At 47.6% G+C, this 17174-nt stretch overlaps 1 protein-coding gene across 1 annotated transcript in view; it reads left to right on the forward strand.

The window, feature by feature from the left end:
• Positions 1 to 3331: 3331 nt before the first annotated feature.
• Positions 3332 to 17174, forward strand: part of SLC4A8 (solute carrier family 4 member 8) — a 544868-nt gene continuing 531025 nt past the window's right edge. Inside the window, exon 1 of the mRNA XM_085654497.1 lies at positions 3332 to 3379. The gene's annotated coding sequence lies outside the window, so the exon portion shown is untranslated. The remainder of the gene's footprint in view (positions 3380 to 17174) is intronic.

Raw genomic sequence — 17174 nt, forward strand, 5'->3', positions numbered from 1 at the left:
AACGCCTCCTCAGCACCCGACGTCGCCATCGCCATCCCAGACGGCTACAAGATCACCAGGAGGGACCACATCAACCAGACGGGAGGTGGCATCGCCATCATCCACAAGAACACCATCCGCATCACGACCAACTCGGATGACCCCTTCACCTCCGCCGAACACCTTCACTTCCAGATACACATCGACCCCAAGACCACGCTCAGAGGCACCCTCATCTACAGACCACCGGGACCACGCACACGATTCAGCGAAGACATCACGGACTTCGTCAGCCCGCACGCCATCAACTCCACCGACAACATCCTCCTGGGGGACCTCAACTTCCACCTGGAGAACAGCAAGGACCACAACACCGCCACCCTGCTGGACAACCTTGCCAACCTCGACTACGCCGGCCACACGCTCGACCCAATCTTCTCATCCAGCAAGTACGTCGCCTTCAGCCACTCCACCAAACTCCAGTGGACCGACCACAGCTGCGTCCACTTCAGCTTCAGAAGGACTACGACCCACCACCGCACACAACAGGCCCCTCGCAGGAGCTGGAACAAGATCACCGACGAGCAGCTCACCGCCTCCCTCAGCCAGAACCCCCCTGCCGGCTCAACGGACCCCAACGAAGCCGCCAACTACCTCACACAGTGGATCACCAACTGCGCTGACGTCCTCGCACCACTGAAGAACCCTCCCAGCAGACACGGCAGCAAGAAAGCATCTTGGTTCACCGACGAACTCATCACCCCCAAGAAGAACTGCCGCTCCCTGGATGCTACCTGGCGCACCAACCAGACCACAGACAACATGATTGCCCTCAAGCACGCCACCCGCAAACACCACCATCTGATCCACGCCACGAAGAAGACAGCCTTCAAGGAACGTCTGGACAACAACACCCACAACAGCAAGGAACTCTTCAACATCATCAAAGAGCTCTCCAACCCCGTCGCCGGAAACAACGACATCACTCCCTCGCAAGACCTCTGCAACTCACTCGCCGCCTTCTTCCACGACATACACAGCAGCTTCGGCCCTCCAACCACGAACCCCCACCACCGAACCAACGCCCCCCACCTCCACCCTCCGCACCTGGACCCCGGTCAGCACCGAAGACACAACCCGGACGATGAACACTATCCACTCCGGATCCCCCACGGACCCCTGCCCACACCACATTTTCAACAAGGCCAACGGCATCATTGCACCCCACCTTCGCGACATCATCAACGCCTCCTTCGACACCACCACCTACCCGGAGTGCTGGAAACACGCCGAGATCAGCGCCCTGCTGAAGAAACCTTCAGCAGACCCCACCGACCTCAAGAACTTCCGCCCCATCTCGCTCCTCCAGTTCCCTGCCAAAGTCATCGAGAAGACCGTCAACAAACAGCTAGCCGACTTCCTCGAGACGAACGGATCCCTCGACCACTCGCAGTCCAGCTTCTGAGCCAACCACAGCACGGAGACCACCCTCATCGCGGCCACAGACGACATCAGAGCCCTACTGGACAACGGGGAAACAGCGGCCCTCATCCTCTTGGACCTCTCCGCAGCATTTGACACTGTCTGCCACCGCACCCTAGTGCAACGCCTGAACAACACTGGAATCCAGGAGAAGGCCCTGAAGTGGATCATCTCATTCCTCGCCGGAAGAACCCAAAGAGTCCGCCTCCCCCCGTTCCAGTCAGCGGCCACCGAGGTCATCTGCGGCGTTCCACAGGGATCATCGCTCAGCCCCACCCTCTTCAACGTTTACATGCGCCCCCTCGCAACCATCGCACGCCAACACAAGCTCAAGATCATCACCTACGCAGACGACACCCAGCTGATCCTCTCCCTCACCAACGACCCGGCCACCGCCAGAGCCAGCCTACACGAAGGGATGAAAGACGTCGCCGAATGGATGAAGAACAGCCGCCTGAAACTGAACTCTGACAAGACGGAGGTCCTCATCCTGGGATCATCACCCTCAGCCTGGGACGACTCCTGGTGGCCCCCTGCCCTGGGCACCAGCCCCAAGCCAACGGACCACGCACGCAACCTGGGCTTCATCCTGGACTCCTCCCTGTCGATGACCAGACAAGTCAACGCCGTCTCATCTTCATGCTTCAACACCTTGCGCATGCTTCGAAAGATCTTCCGGTGGATCCCCACCGAGACTAGGAAGACGGTCACCCAGGCACTCGTCACCAGCCGGCTGGACTACGGAAACACCCTCTACGCCGGCACCACCGCCAAACTCCAGAGGAAACTCCAACGAATCCAGAACGCCTCAGCACGACTCGTCCTGGACATCCCCCTGCACAGCCACATCTCCGGACACCTGAGAGACCTGCACTGGCTCCCTGTCAGCAAGAGGATCATGTTCAGACTCCTCACCCACGCACACAAGGCCCTCCACGACCTGGGCCCCAAGCTCATCAACACCCGCCTGACCTTCCACACGCCCACCCGCCAGCTCCACTCCGCCAGCCTCGCCCTCGCCGCCGTTCCACGCATCCGCAGAACCACCGCCGGAGGAACATCCTTCTCCTACCTGGCTGCCAAGACATGGAACTCCCTCCCCATCCACCTCCGGACAACCCAGGACCACCTCACCTTCAGGAAGCAACTCAAGACCTGGCTGTTCGAGCAGTAACGTTCCCCCCCCCCAGTGCCTTGAGACCCTACGGGTGAGTAGTGCGCTATACAAATTCCATGATTGATTGGTTGATTGATTACTTAGCGAATATTTTGCCTGGTATGCTCATATAAAGTACCATTCTAATTCAGGAAGTACAGCGTATTGTTAGATGTGTGTGACTATATTAAAATTTTTGTCTAATGTGAGCATTTAGTGTTAATGATTGTGGTCATTTTTTATGAGTGAAAATAGAGAGATGTCACTATTTTTTAAAAATTCACCTCTTTCCCTCTGTTTCGGTGCTTATGCCCGGTATAACATTGATTGTCTCTCCTTAATGTTTAACACAGGAAGCTGTAACCTCGACACCTGTAATGTGATGGTTTAACAATGAAAGTTTGCTAATATTTTAAATCATTCTCCGTTTTGGGAAAATGACCGTCATAACGTTTCTATAGTCTTTCTTCACTGTTTAACGCACGAGGTCGTCATTCTGACGCTTGCGTTTACAAAAGCAACATGGTTAGCCCCGGGCATTTTCCGTCTCAGCAGCATTGAACGAGCGAATAGATTGATACACGGAGACTAGGTAGGTTTGTGCCTTAGGGTAGACAGGTAAAATGATCTTGGCCACAGGTAGTTTCCTTACGCTGAAACTCTGTTCTATCTTCCCTTTTAGTCCTTGGATGGCCAGTTGCGACGGTTAATCGCGAATATATTCGCTGTAAGGATCGTTCCGTCACTTTCAATATAACTAAGGTAATAATCACAGGGATTCCGTGGTAATCGGTGATGTAGTGGTTTTCCCGCCTAATTCACTCCCTCGTTTTGAAATCCTTTTTTTATTTTGTATACGACGACCCTTTAAAACGATATGGATTAATGTCCAGTAGGAATTCAGTACCGGAAGGTATTAAGGACCGTCTACTGCATAATACTTGACACTCAGTAGAACCAAGGTAAAACATTTGTGTATATTCACCTGTGGTGACTGACAGTCAGTTTCGGAGGGTCTGATTTTGGTAATACTCACCTAATCTGCCTTCCTTTTTGGTTTTGTAGACGTGTGCCCTTACGTGTATCTGTTGGTTGAGATGCCTTTTGGCCCATAGAAATTTCATGGACCTCCATTTAATGGGAATTCATTACCTGTATATTAACGGGTAAGCTTCATTTATTGATCTTTAGTAGTTGTTTGGCTTTCATTAGTGCAACTCCCTGATTTTAGTTTTCTTATCTTTTTGCCTCTTTAGGTAACACGGTTAAATTCTATAAGTAATCAGGTTGCTCCACCTAGTCCTGAGGAAGATCCGCAAGGCCGAGGCTTTAATTACCCTCGTGGCCACAAGTCGGGTCGAAACGTCGACGCCCCTAACATTTTAGCCTGGACCTTATATTCTTTCTTTAACAAACGTGCAATGCAAGAATTTGTTTCTGCTTAAACTGTGAAGTGTAATCAACTTGTTGTTTATTGTGAATGTGGCCAGGCCCAATTGGACGGTGAATTACAACCGGTCTACTTGTTTTAGAAATATCGATTTTTTTGTTTTATATGTCACTACTTTGTAGTTTCCTTTTCCACATTCTTTTGCACTTGAGCACTTTTCTTCTGCACGTTCCGTCTGGAGCAACCTTCTATCTAATGTCGGATGTCTAATATTTTGATTGATACTTTTTGTGATTACACACCATTGACATAATAAAAATGCTTGGTGATTGAAATAATGGGTTTTTGCACTGTTTGAATGCTATAATAGAACAACGTATTTAATACTTTGAGTTGGTACATGGTACCTAATAATTCTCATATGAATTATCATCAAATTAAATCTAAATAGAGAACTGATTCATATCTTTCAAACTAAAGGTCCAGGACCATTGTGTTTTGTATTATAGACACTTGAAGCACTAGAGCGGGCATTAATACTCTGACGACACTTGAAGCACACCAGAGCGGATATTAATACTCTGACGACACTTGAAGCACACCAGAGTGGAGCGCGCGGGCATTAATACTCTGACGACACTGACTTGAAGCACACCAGAGCAGGCATTAATAGTCCGTGAGCAGCACCTTCAAGCAGGACTCTTAAAGGATGGTGCGCTTTTAAACACAGCAAACAAATCGGTACACGTAGACCTGAGGCCTGTGTGTGCGGGAAGCTGTCAGACGTCTGTTCAAAATGCCATGTCCTCGCTCGATCACACAGTGTGATCCTGGGCCAGGCCTCTGTGCACTGATCAACCAGCAACAGCTGGGAGTGCTTAGGTCCAAGCACAACGCTACTGGTATGCAGCGCTATTTATTTCACACTTAGCTAATCCCTATTATGCAGTGCACCACTGTTCTCGTGCCTTGTACAGGGCGTGTGGTGTGCACTGATCCCACACTTCATGCCCACATGCGGTGTACCTGCACGCAAGTTATGTGACTCAGTCTGGCTAGCTGCAGGCTTGATTTGATATTCATTTTGCTAATGCTGGAGGTCATTAACAGAGAGGCATCGGGTAGAACGTGGTCAATTAGAGGGTACAGATAATGATTGTATCAGTCGGTCACTGCAGGAGTCCCGCCGTTCCGGGTTCAAAGCCTCTTACGGGCGTTAGCGAGTCAGCGGCTCGCGAGACATATGCGGAGGATTTTCTCTGAAAATTGAGCAGTAGAGAAGTGGATTATCCAACAGCAATAAAGCTGCTTGAAACAGGGGGTGGGCGCCACCCAGTCAAAATGTGCATCACTGAACCCGTTACTGTGCTGGTAACAGCAGAGCAGGGGTAATGTCTGACTAGCTTGGCTTTTGGGCGCACAAAAGAGGGAAGGCAGGGGCCATCACCACCTGTTTGCATTTCCTGTGACATCATGCTCCTTTTAATGAAACTTTTCACGTCATTCTTTTAAATTAAATGTAGATCACTGAAGACAAAATGTTGAACCAGTTTGTAAGTGTACCCGCAGAAATCATAAGCACTTGAAAACACTATTTCTGTACTGTACAGTAATCATTTGTAGCCTTCGAGTGATAATGTTTTTTTATTCAGCTAACATGTCTAAGAAAGCCCACTCCCAATGCCGGACGTAACAGGGTCAGCTCTAGTTACCTATTCAGTATTTTACTTTTGACACAGTAATCTTTTTAAGTTTGTGAAACCTCACAAGGTAGGGTGGAGGCGGGGGGAGGGGGGTGTATTGGGCAGGCGTTGTTGTACAGCATGCAGCGACACGCCTGTACGGTGACAGTCGAGTTACTTATCGCTGTTTTTGCTTCACTTCTGTCAGTGAAAGTATGCAAGTTCATATTTTTGTTATTAATTTTGAACTTTGCTGCAAAGTATATTCTAGTCAGATTTTGCAAAGATCTTTATTTACTTCATTTGAGCTGATAAGCTCAGACTCTCGCATAGTGGCAGCCTCATTCACTGTGACCAGGAGGGCTATTTGTACATCCAGGAGCGACAACTGCTCCTCACCTGCCCTCAGTAAACAATATTTCGAGACAGAAACTGTGAATACTGGACTTTAGATAACAGCAGATCTGAATAACCTCTGCTAGCACTGTCATCGATTCAACACGTTAAAGAGGTAGACAAGACAGAAAGGACGTTCTAACGGACATGACAAGTGGAGACAAGTATCACCCTCTTTAACGTGTGTGTCACCAATATTGGTGATAGAGCCCCCTGGGCACAGTGAAAGAGTCTGCTACTGTGGGAGGGGCAATGCTTAACTGGAGCTGTGTTTGCAGGTGGGACCCACTGGCACTCTTTCGGGGGACCGGGACTTATTTTTAATCATCAGACTTTATCCGAGAGCGAGAGTGAGTGAGAAAAGCAGCAATATGTAAAAGCAGGAGGAAGTCAAAGACAGCAAAATAGTGGAAAATGGAGAATGCAGGGATGAAATGTACATATACAAGGATGGCAGGGTCAGAAATCATACATTGGTGGATGAAAAGCCGCATGAGGTGAAAAAAGTATAGACAGCCTTAGTATTCAGCACCTTGGCTGTCAGTGTGTGGGTCACAGAATGCAGGTGAGGGTTAGTGAGTGCACTTCTGAAGCACACGCGCCATTAGTGCAGGTTATTAGGCCGTGTCCTGACCTCACAGTGGCAGCTCACACCATGACAGTGTCTTTGTGGTGAGCTCCCTAGCCGATAGTGTGTATGCCTCTGTACCACTCTCTGCTTCAAAAACATAATAGAAATGTTTCTGTCGCTAGGCCTTGCTGGCACACAGCGTGTATATTGCTCAGAGGTGCATGGCACTGGCAGGGCCTAGCTTCAGAAAGATTTCTATCTACATGTTGTTATATGACATCCCTTTATTAATGTAGTAACCGCACTTTCACAATTGCTTTATTAACCTTCCTGCTACTCAAATTGGTTTGAAAATGCACCATTTACCCTCCTTAAGATGTTCGGGCTCGCTCGCTGCGCTCGCTCGCCATGGTGCAGTCTGACAGAAAGTTTACGCCTCACCACTTTCAAATCTCACCAACCACCACTGCAGGGGCAGCACTCTGCAAAACAGGCGAAATCATTACACATACCAAACGGAATTGTACTGGATTGTTTGTAGGTGCCAGCAATGGAGATGACTGGGAGTATTGGTATCCTTGGCCCTTCCAATGCTCAGGACCTGTGTACCCATTTTCAGCATTCTAACTAATAAAGAAATACCCCTGCTGGAGGCTCCCACACACTTAAAAATGCCCTTTGGTGGTGCCCTAAGACGACTGCATTACCTCGCCACATGGAAGCTCTGGTCCTGCCCATATCACTGGTGTGGAAGCCCCTAGAGGGTGGTCACTGGCTGAGGAGAGAAGATTCTCAGTTGTGCTGAACTAAGATATTTACTACAAACATTACTGCCAAGAGGGCCAGTGGCAGCCAGGGATGGGGGTCATCTGGCCTCCAATCCATTTGTTTGATCCAGGGTCTGGTGTCCAACACAGGGCCCAGAGACTAGGATCTACGCAAGATTTTCAGGATATCTTCTGATTTATTGGTTCCCGTTTTAATGCATTTCATGTATATGTTTCTTATATGGAGGTCCTGCAGATTTTACATGAATCTGACTCTCCTGGGACTCAGCTGGACACTCAGTTACAGCCATTCTGCAACACGACTATATATTGTCACACTGCATGAGCACTTCTCACAGTGCAATGGATGGATGTCGCACTGGGACAGAAAATAGGCCTGGGCACCAAAATAAAAGTGGTCCCCATTAGTGAACTGGAAAGCTGAAACAGTGGCCAATTTTGCAAAATGGGCTAGTTTTGAACTTGTAAAGACTCGCTTTGCTGTATAAGTGTTTTGCAAGGTATGGAAGGCTGCATGGATTTCAGCTTGCTGCTGGCAATGTCAGTTTTAATTTCAGAGGAATCAACAGTAAAAACCGCAAAGCAACTAATAAACCGACCCCCACACTGGCCTGTCAGACCAGCCCGACCAGCACTGCCTGATTACCCCATAGTCCGACCCTGCGGACTGGCAATTCTGCCACTCTGGCATATGCCCTATGGGCCTGCTGAGTAGGGGAGCTGCCTTCATGCTAGGGTTGGCTCCCATGGCCTAGCCATGAAGTCTCCTCCATTGGTCCTATTCCAGTTGTGCCCTCTAGCTAAGTAGGGTTGTTTTGACATTTTTGCCAGGGCTAATATCGGGCCCCAGTCCGCCTGCATGGATGGGTGCCCTATTAATTGAAATGAGCCACTTCTTACTTAACCCCTTCTGTGCCCATGACAAGCTGGACTCGTCATGGAGCACAGTTGCGCTGTGCCCATGACGAGTTCAGCTCGACATGAGGGATTCCCTTTAAACCAAAATAGCCTCGGGAGCTGGGGAAGAGCTTCCCCAGCTCCTGAGCCCCCCCCCCCCTTTCACTGTAAGGGGGCTATCTCAGCCCCCTGAGCACGTAGAAGGACGGGAGAGGTATCGTTGGAAAGGGGAGCCACAGGAGGGCGATCCCCAAGCAGGGATCCACCCACTAGACACAAGGGAGGGGGGAGCGGCCCCTTGGGCAAGGGCCTTTGCTCCTCCCATGTAACTTTGGCGCAATTTAGTCTTTTTGCCCCCCCCCCCCCCCGGGGGGGCAAAAAGCCCACTAGACCCCAGGGAATTTTTTTATCAATAAAAATAGGGGTGGGGGCTGCCCAAAATGGGCAGGCCCATGCCCCCACCCCACCCCCCAATTACTACAGTCTTTCTGCCCCCCCGGGGGGCATATGGGGCATTGGTCCCTAATCTGCCCCATCGGGGGGGGGGCAGAAAGCCCACTAACTACCAGGGATTCTTTTTTTCTTTTATTTTAGGGTGGGGGGTGCCCGCAACGGGCACGCCAATGCCCCCACCCACCCGCCACCATTACAGCCTTTCTGCCGTACCCGGGGGAACACTGGGTGGTAGGAAATTTGTGTCAGCCCGGTGATGCCACAACTTTCCCACACAAAAATGTGTGAAAAAGGTGATTTTTTCAGCTAAATTTGAGGTTTGCAGGGCATTCTGGGTAAGGAAACGTTGGGGGATCCACGCAAGCCATACCTCCCTGGAATCCCCCGGGTGTCTAATTTTCAGAAATGTGTGGGTTTGGTAAGTTTCCCTAGCTGGCCGCCGAGCACCGGGCCAAAAACCCAAGTGACCCCCTTGCAAAACCAGGTCGTTTTGAGATAGGCAATTTTCATGTCGCCTGACTACGTTGTGGGCCCTTGCCTGTCGCGGGTACTTGGGCCTCCCACATGAGTGAGGCACCGTTGTTATCGGGAGACCCGGGGGAACGCTGGATGGTAGGAAATTTGTGTCAGCCCGGTGATGCCACAACTTTCCCACACAAAAATGTGTGAAAAAGGTGATTTTTTCAGCTAAATTTGAGGTTTGCAGGGCATTCTGGGTAAGGAAACGTTGGGGGATCCACGCAAGCCATACCTCCCTGGAATCCCCCGGGTGTCTAGTTTTCAGAAGTGTGTGGGTTTGGTAGGTTTCCCTAGTTGGCCGCCGAGCACCGGGTCAAAACCCCAAGTGACCCCCCTTGCAAAACCAGGTCTTTTGGAGATAGGCAATTTTCATGTTGCCTCACTATGTTTTGGGCCCTTGCCTGTCGCGGGTACTTGGGCCTCCCACACTAGTGAGGCACCGTTTTTATCGGGAGACCCGGGGGAACGCTGTGTGGTAGGAAATTTGTGTCAGCCCGGTGATGCCACAACTTTCCCACACAAAAATGTGGGGAAAAGGTGATTTTTTCAGCTAAATTTGAGGTTTGCAGGGCATTCTGGGTAAGGAAACGTTGGGGGATCCATGTAAGCCATACCTCCCTGGAATCCCCAGGGGGTCTAGTTTTCAGAAATGTGTGGGTTTAGTAGGTTTCCCTAGGTGTCGGCAGAGCTAGGGTTCAAAAACTACAGCTAGGCACTTTGCCAAAAAAAGTTCATTTTTCACAGCGAAATTGAAGTGTGTCCACGATGCATTTTGCGCAGTTACCTGTCGCGTGCACTAGGCCGACCCACACAAGTGAGGTACCATTTGTCTCGGAAGACTTTGGAGAACACGGGGTGGGTGGAAATTTGTGGATCCACGCAGATTCCAGAACTTTCCACCACAGAAATGTGGGGAAAATGTGTTTTTATTGGCATTTTTTAGGTTTGCAAGGGATTCTGGGTAACAGAACCTGGTGGGAGGCAGTCAAGTCACCCCATCTTAGATTCCCCTGGGTGTCTAGTATTCAGAAATGTGTGGGTTTGCTAGGTTTCCCTAGGTGCCGGCAGAGCGATGGTTCAAAAACTACAGCTAGGCACTTTGCCAAAAAAGGGTCATTTTTCACAGCGAAATTGAGGTGTGTCCACGTTGCGTTTTGCGCCGTTTCCTGTCACGGGCACTAGGCCGACCCACACAAGTGAGGTACCATTTTTCTCGGAAGACTTTAGGGAACGCGGGGTGGGTGGAAATTTGTGGATCCACGCAGATTCCAGAACTTTCCACCAGAGAAATGTGGGGAAAATTTGGTTTTTTTGGCAATTTTTTAGGTTTGCAAGGGATTCTGGGTAACAGAACCTGGTGGGAGGCAGTCAAGTCACATCATCCTGGATTCCACTGGGTGTCTAGTTTTCAAAAATGTATAGGTTTGCTAGGTTTCCCTAGGTGCCGGCAGAGCTATGGTTCAAAAACTACAGCTAGGCACTTTGCCAAAAAAGGGTCATTTTTCACAGCGAAATTGAGGTGTGTCCACGTTGCGTTTTGCGCCGTTTCCTGTCGCGGGCACTAGGCCGACCCACACAAGTGAGGTACCATTTTTCTCGGAAGACTTTGGGGAACACGGGGTGGGTGGAAATTTGTGGATCCACGCAGATTCCAGAACTTTCCACCACAGAAATGTGGGGAAAAAGTGTATTTTTTGGCAATTTTTTAGGTTTGCAAGGGATTCTGGGTAACAGAACCTGGTGGGAGGCAGTCAAGTCACCCCATCTTAGATTCCCCTGGGTGTCTAGTTTTCAGAAATGTGTGGGTTTGCTAGGTTTCCCTAGATGCCGGCAGAGCTATGGTTAAAAAACTACAGCTAGGCACTTTGCCAAAAAAGGGTCATTTTCACACCGAAATTGAGGTGTGTCCACGTTGCATTTTGCGCCGTTTCCTGTCGCGGGCACTAGGCCGACCCACACAAGTGAGGTACCATTTTTCTCGGAAGACTTTAGGGAACGCGGGGTGGGTGGAAATTTGTGGATCCACGCAGATTCCAGAACTTTCCACCAGAGAAATGTGTGGAAAATTTGTTTTTTTGGCAATTTTTTAGGATTGCAAGGGATTCTGGGTAACAGAACCTGGTGGGAGGCAGTCAAGTCACCTCATCCTGGATTCCACTGGGTGTCTAGTTTTCAAAAATGTATAGGTTTGCTAGGTTTCCCTAGGTGCCGGCAGAGCTATGATTCAAAAACTACAGCTAGGCACTTTGCCAAAAAAGGGTCATTTTGCATTGTGAAAATGTGGTGTGTTCACGTTGGGTTTTGAGCCATTTCCTGTCGTGGGCACTATGCCTACCCCTACAAGTGAGGTACCATTTTTATCGGGAGACTTAGGGTAATTCAGTTTTGTAAAGGAACTGTTATTACCTATTGACTTTCGATGCATTTCTGCCTTCCAAATGAAAGACATTGTGTAAAAAAGAAGTCATTCTAAAAAATGACTGATAATTCTCATGCTAGTATGAGTATTCCCAATTTCGGAAATGTGCAAATATCTACTGTTTCTAAACTCTATATTTTGTTCCCATTTCAGAAATACATAGGTGTCTTTCATACCGATTTTTCCATGTACACATTTTTACAGAATAATTACTATATACCCGGTACATAATAAAAAACCATTGCAAGTTGCTGCTCAGTTTTTGGCTCTGGGTTCGTCGGGTTCTTAGTGAACCTACAAGTCCTATATATCCCCACAACCAGAAATGTCCAGCGGATGTAACGGTATATTGCTTTCAAAGAGCTGTCATAATTAGAAGAAGTTACAGGTGAAAACGTTGACACAAAAGTCTTTTTTATTCAACAAATTTCCATTTATCCTATATTTAACGGTTAGTTTCTATAAAAAAACCTTGATGGATCTATACAAATGACCCCTTGCTGAATTCAGAATTTTGTCTACTTCTCTAAAATGTATAGCTTTCCAGGATCCATTATTGCTTTTGTACCCATTTCTACCATTAACTGGAAGGAGGTCGAAAGCACAAAAAATAGCAAAAATAGGCTATGTCCCAGAAAAATGCCAAAATTGTGTAAAAATTTGTGGTTTTCTGAGAAAAGTCTGGTATCCCCTAAAAGCTGGGAAAATGGTGATTTCAGCCCCACAAACCCTTTTTTGATAACACTTGCAGGGAAAAACCCAGAAGCTTTCATTTGTAGGCCGTTTTTCCCATTTCCCCCCAAAAAAACTACATTTTGCTGTATTTTGGCTCATTTCTGTGACCCCTCCAGGGAAATCCACAAACCCTGGGTACCTTCAGAATCCCCATGATGTTGGAAGAAAAGGACGCAAATTTGGTGTGGATACCTTATGTGGTCAAAAAGTTACAGGGGCCTCAGCGCGCACTACCCCAAATAGCCAAAAAAGGGCGTGGCACAGGAGGGGAAAAGGCCTGGCAGCGAAGGGGTTACATTTTGTGTTGCATGACTTTCTACTTAAAAAAAGAGGTCCGCACTTCCAAAATGCAAAAAAGTTTTGCCAAATATTTTGCTCATGATGACTACCAGTTTCAGAGCTTGAGTGTCCTTTCCTCGCCCCTTCTCCCCAACACTTCTTAGAGGTTTATCACCAAACAGTGACTAGGGTGGGGAACTTTTTTGTGATGGAGGAAAAGGGGGACCGTAAGTGCCCTCCCCCCAAATCAGAAAACCTTTGGTTCTCACAGGACTGCAGGGAAAAAAGACAGATTCTATCCGAAGCCATTAAACATAAGGTTCAACCGGCCATTGTTAAAGCCCGAAAAACTTATTATGAAACTATCAGGAAGGCAAAGAGACTGTGGGAGGAAAGTCATTGGCAGGATTTAAAGGCCGCTGCCTTACAAAAAGACTCAACTCCCTTCTGGAGTCTCATTAATGTCCGGTCCAAGGGAAGAGCTGACCCAATCCCCAATCATATAACGGGGAGTCAATGGCACCAGCACTTCTCTGATCTTTACTCTTTTGGGGAAAAAATGGCTCCAGAGAACCTGACCCCGGTAATTGAGAACTTGGTACCCCTGGAGATAGAGGCTGCGTTTGGTCTATCAGAGGTCCTCTCTGCAATCAATATGATTGCCCCAGGAAAAGCAGCAGGACCTGATGGCCTCCCTGGCGATCTCTTGCTACACGACAAAGACCTATGGGCAGAATTCATTCTACGCATTTTAAATAATTTAGCTTTGGGATGCCCGGTCCCGGATTCTTGGAAGGGGGCGGAGGTGGTGGCCATTTATAAGAAAGGGGATAGGGGGGACCCTGCCAACTACAGACCGATTAGTTTAATCGATGTCCTACAAAAAGTGGTCGGCAGAGTCCTCCTCACTAGAATCAAGACCTGGATAGATGAGGAGGGTATCCTGAGCCATTTTCAAGCCGGTTTCAGGGAGGGGGTTGGCACCATTGACCAGGTCTTCAGATTTTGCACCATACATTGGAAATCTGTAATTATAGAAAAAGGCAGCCTGTATTTGGCTTTTATTGATTTAAAAACGGCCTTTGACCTGGTCCCACGATTACAGCTGTGGCAGGTCCTGTATTACTTGGGCATCCCCCCCCTAATCTTGGACCTCCTCAAACGCCTTCACGAAGGGAATTTTGCTAAAGTCCGATGGGGGCATCAGGGACAGCTCACAGAGAGGATTACCGTCGAGAAAGGAGTACGCCAGGGCTGTGTTTTAGCCCCGACCCTGTTCTCTCTCTTTATAAATGGGGTGGCAGACCACTTGAGAGAGGACACGGTCGATGCACCAACCCTGTGCGGGGAAAAAACACCCACCCTGCTCTTTGCTGACGACACTCTGTTGATATCTAAAAGCCCTATGGGCCTACAAAGATTGCTCTCCCGCTTCTCCCATTTTTGTGACACCAGGGGCTTGAAAATAAACACTTCTAAAACCAAGCTAATGGCACTATCACCCTCTAGAAATTTTAGGAATAATATTAAGCTTAACGACACTATTCTTGAGCTAGTTGAGGCTTTTGATTACCTTGGAGTCAGGGTAAACAATAAGCTAAAATGGGCTCCCCATCTATCGAAAATGCTTCTTGCCCATAAGAGAGCCTCAGGGGCAATAGCGAAACACCAGAGACTCTCTTACACCAGGCCCATTGCTGCGGCACTTAAGGTCTATGAGGGGAAGGCAATGCCAGCTGCCCTATACGGGGCGGAACTGTGGGGGTTCGAAAACCTAACAGAGCTGCTTAGATCTGAGAATAAGTTCTTCAGAGACTTACTGTCGCTCCCTCTGTCTACCCCACTAGTTCCTCTCCGTTATGATCTTGGCAGACAAAACATTAGCAATGTAGCCAGGCTGCGCCCATTACTATACTGGGCAAGGCTCCGGAGAACCCCTGAACTCCTCCACTATGCATCTGCCCTCGACGAGCTAATAAAACTTGGAGCTGAGCGTAAGATCCCTTGGGTATTAAATTTGAAAAAGGAGCTCCAGAAGATAGGTCTGGAAGAGGCCTGGGTAACCCAGCTCCCCCTACCCAAATCTGTGATAAAGAAGGCTTACTGGGAATGGGTTATGACTAATACCCTAAGAAATCAGGGAGGTGAGCTAACTTTGAATTTCCTGGATGTGAAACCTGCACCTAGCATGGAACCCTTTCTTGACATTATTGAATCTCCTGAAGATAGGTCCCTTTATCTCAAGATGAGATATGGTACACTCCCACTCTTCGAGTTTCAATCTAGATGGAGCACGGCACCCGTAAGTCCGAAAGGCTGTCCCGGTTGTGCCTCGCCCTTGGAGTCTACTGGTCACTTTCTGTTTGCATGCAAAGCATACCGGCAACCAAGAGCGAGATGGTTGACACCGGTTTGTAAAAATATGGGGACCAGGTCTGCCAGGGTGGCATTGCGTATCTTGATCTATGACACATCAGTCCCTAGTGTCATCTGTGGGACTGCTAAATACCTGGGCTGGGCCTGGAGGATTAGACGCAAGCTCCTTAAGGTGCAACAATTTTAAGATATAAACTTATCCCTGTTGCCCATAAAGAATACCATTGCCAAAGGTACTGACAAATGGGGGTCTTTGTTTACACTGTATATGCATATTTATTGCCATTTTTTACTGCTTTTAATTGTATAAGGTTCAAAGCATATAGTTGTAGTGGGTTTTTAAAACTGTTTTTATATTTATTGTACCAAACTTTTATGATATTTTTGTAATATATCGAATAAAGTAACTACAACAACCTTTCCTCGTGCGCAACAAAGCCAATACTTCACAATCCTTTTGGGTACACAAGCACCCTGAGGGCCTCTTCCAACCGTGCCTAGTCACCGTGAAGATGCCATTATGGCGCACGGTGTTCACCGTGTCGCTTCAAGGACTCTGGGCCTGCAGCTGGCGTCTGTAATGTGGTACAGCTGTTGGAGGTGGGCTTTGCTTTGTTACGTCACCTCTTAACACAGCTCCAGAAATAGCCTCGCGCTCCTGTCCCGCCGGTTTTGGATGCAACTTCTAATTGGAATTCCCCACATAGCTCCCTGCGGATGTAGCGCGCGCCCTCCTCGGGAGTAAACTACTGGTTCTTCTAACTCTTGTAGAAAGGAGCCCCTTAAAGTTACTTATTGTAGTGGAAAAGATTCAGAATACAAGTAACGAGCTAGTGCATTTCGCAATGTAGAGGATGGAGTCATGAGGTGGCATGACATATCTGTCCACCATCACCACGATGCTGCATGACTCACTTTTGTGGTATGTGGCGCAGGCGTGGGTCACATACATGCCCTGTCACTTGTAATATTTTTAATATTCCACTATTTAATTTTTTGGACACCTGCCATGGGAATGGGTTATTTTCTGCAACATAATTTCATTCCTTACAACTTATTTTTGTCGAGAGCCTTGCACTGCACATACAGTTTCAACGCTATGTAAATAGATGTAATATGACACATATTTGCCAGAGGGCATACTAAGTGTTCTTAATTACTTTCATTTCACAACTATATTGAGATAAGCTCCTTTTTTTTTATACCAACCAAGGTTCTAATAAACAATCGCTGTTAAAACGGTGCTCCGCGTTGCAACGTTTCTAAGTATAAAAAAAAATCATAGCTACTATTTATACAAGTTAAGAAATTCGGTATAAAATCATAAACATTAATGGACTGCCAAAGACCTCAAACAGTCCATGGTGGTGATATTTGAGGCTTTGGGGTAAAAGTTGAGTGTTCAGCAGAAAAAAAGACAATTTTTGTGTGAAAGGGAGCATAACTGCAAGACTCAAATTTCAGTGGAGAACACAAGTGGTCACAGCTGTGTTCAATTGTTTTCCGTAACACACTCTTAACAAACCAATTGGTTCCGGACAGCCTTAAGCGTCAAGAGATCCTGAAAATATAAGAAAAGGTTACGCTGTGCTGATACCAACTAGTACAACATTGTACAAAGTCAAACAAAAGGACAGATGGGTATTCACAAGAGGACAAAAATGACAAACATGTAGTAGTCCCAAAATCCCAAACTACTTGGTTCTAAAAAAAAAAAGAGACTAATCAAAAAATTACTCTAGAGCTGATGAACTAAAAAGATTGGTGTTTTCTTCTGTGAACATTTGGTTACTCCCAACAAACAACTCCGGAGATTTTCTGTGAAGTGGTAAAGCTTGTTGCATGTTATACAAATTCTAGTAACACAGCAAGGCACACCTCTACCTGTTCTTCTTGCTTGAAATCTTGGAAAATAAGTTACCGAGGCAGTCTGGCATAGAATTTCAATGAGATATGTTTAATTTCTCCCTTTGTGTATTTGTAGGCTGCACGAACAAAAGTATGCTGAACAAATCAAACATTCACCCCCCCCAGTTCCCAGACCTGAATTTA

The sequence above is a fragment of the Triturus cristatus genome, chromosome 4_1 (genome assembly GCF_964204655.1).
Source record: "Triturus cristatus chromosome 4_1, aTriCri1.1, whole genome shotgun sequence".
In the NCBI taxonomy this organism is placed as follows: domain Eukaryota; kingdom Metazoa; phylum Chordata; class Amphibia; order Caudata; family Salamandridae; genus Triturus; species Triturus cristatus.